This window comes from Mandrillus leucophaeus, unplaced genomic scaffold (genome assembly GCF_000951045.1).
Source record: "Mandrillus leucophaeus isolate KB7577 unplaced genomic scaffold, Mleu.le_1.0 Scaffold359, whole genome shotgun sequence".
In the NCBI taxonomy this organism is placed as follows: Eukaryota; Metazoa; Chordata; class Mammalia; order Primates; family Cercopithecidae; genus Mandrillus; species Mandrillus leucophaeus.
In genome coordinates, this window is record NW_012103798.1 from 1,658,516 (window position 1) to 1,660,686 (window position 2,171).

At 41.9% G+C, this 2,171-nt stretch overlaps 1 protein-coding gene across 1 annotated transcript in view; it reads left to right on the forward strand.

The window, feature by feature from the left end:
* LOC105546400 (chromosome unknown open reading frame, human C14orf37) overlaps positions 1 to 2,171 on the forward strand; it is a 339,900-nt gene that overhangs the window by 119,522 nt on the left and 218,207 nt on the right. The window lies entirely within an intron of this gene.

Below are 2,171 nucleotides of genomic sequence, written 5' to 3' on the forward strand. Positions count from 1 at the left end.
TTTTTTTTTTTTTTTTAAACAGACTCTCTCTCTGTCATCCAGGCTGGCGTGCAGTGGTGCAACCTTGGCTCACTGCACTCCAGACTGGGCTCAAGCTATTCTCCTGCCTCACCTTCCCAAGTAGCTGGGACTGCAGGCGTGTGCCACCTTGCCTGGCTAGTTTTTGTATTTTTTGTAGAGAGGGGTTTCACCATGTTGCCCAGGCTGGTTTTGAACTACTGAGCTCCGGTGATCCGCCAGCCTCAGCCTCCCAAAGTGCTGGGATAACAGGCGTGAGCCACCGTGCCCGACCTTCTTTCTTGCCTTTTCCTAGCTTCTGGTGGTTGCTGGCAATCCTTGATGTTCCTTTGTTTCTAGATACACAACTCCAATCTCTGCCTCTGTCATCACTTGACCTTCTTCCCTGTGCCTCTGCAGTTTTCACATTATGTACTCCTCCCTGTGTCTTCACATGAGTTTCCTTCTGTGTTTGTCTCTGTGTCGATTTCCCTCCTTTTTTCTTGTTTTTCTTTTTTTTTTTTTATTCTGTATTCTGCTGAACAAATTTCTCTCTTCTTGTTTATTTTTATTTTATTATTATTTTTTGAGATGGAGTTTCACTCTTGTCGCCCAGGCTGGAGTACAGTGGCACGATCTCAGCTCACTGCCACCTCCGCCACCTGAGTTCAAGCGATTCTCCTGCCTCAGCCTCCCAAGTAGATAGTGCCTGGAATTACAGGCACCTGCTACCATGCCTGGCTAATTTTTTGTATTTTTACTAGAGACGGGGTTTTGCCATGTTGGCCAGGCTGGTCTCAACTCCTGACTTCAAGTGATGCACCCACTTCAGCCTCCCGAAGTGCTGGCATTACAGGTATGAGCCTCTGCGCCCGGCCTCCCTCTTCTAAGGGTATCAGTTACTGGCTTAGGGTCCATCTTAACCCAGTATGACTTCATCTTAACTTGATTACATCTGCAAAGGATCTAATTCCAAATATAGTCACATTCTAAGATTACTGGTGCACAAAAATTTTGGGGAGGACACTATTCAACCCAGTACACAAGCTAAATGTTGGTGTTCTCCATGGTTCTGCTCTTGAACCTCTTTTCTTATTGTACACCCTCTCCTTTGCCAATCTCTTCCACTCCCATAGACACAGCTAGAGATAGTATTTGTTGAGTTCTATTTGCTAGCTCTCCTTGCTATACATAATCCCATTTATTCCTCACAACAACTTTATGAGTTAAGTGTTACTGTTACTGGGAAGGGGTCTCAATCCAGACCCCAAGAGGGTTCTTACACCTCACACAAGAAATAATTCAGGGCAAGTCCATAGAGTAAAATGAAAACAAATACATTAAGAAAGTAAAGGAATAAAAGAATGGCTACTCATAGGCAGAGCAGCAGCGTGGGCTGCTTAACTGCTTATACTTATCGTTACTTCTTGATGATATACTAAACAAGGGGTGGATTATTCATGGATTTCAGGGAAAGGGTTGGACAATTCCTGGAACTGAGGGTTCCTCCCCCTTTTAGACTATATAGGGTAACTTCCCAATGTTGCCATGACATTTGTAACTGTTGTGGCACTGGTGGGAATGTCTTTTCATGTGCCTTGACATTATATTCTTCGTGTTTCTTTTGTTTGGGATTAAGTGAACTTGGACCTATGGTTTTATAGTTTTCATCAAATTTGGAATATTTTGACCTTTGTTTCTTCAAGTAATTTTTCTATATTGACTCTTCTCCTTTGGGTAGTCCAAGTACATATGTTATTAGGTGGTTTAAAGCTTTCTCATAGCTCACTGATTCTTTCTTCTTTTTCCTTTTTCTCACTTACATTTTTTTCTCTGTGTTTCCTTTTGTATAGTTTCTACTGTTTTGTCTTCATGTCTATTAATCTTCTCTTTTGCAGCATTTAATCTGCTATTAATCCCATCCAATGTATTTTTCACCTCAAAATTGTATTTTTAACTTCTAGAAGTTCAATTTAGGTCTTTTTCTTTGTATCTTTTTATTTATTTATTTTTTCCAGACAGTTTTGCTCTGTCACCCAGGCTGGAGTATGGTGGTGTGATCTCCCCATTGCAACTTCTGCCTCCTGAGTCAAGTGATCCTTCCACCTCAGCCACCCAAGTAGCTGGGACTACAGGCACATACCACCATACCCAGCTCTTTTTTTTTTTTTTTT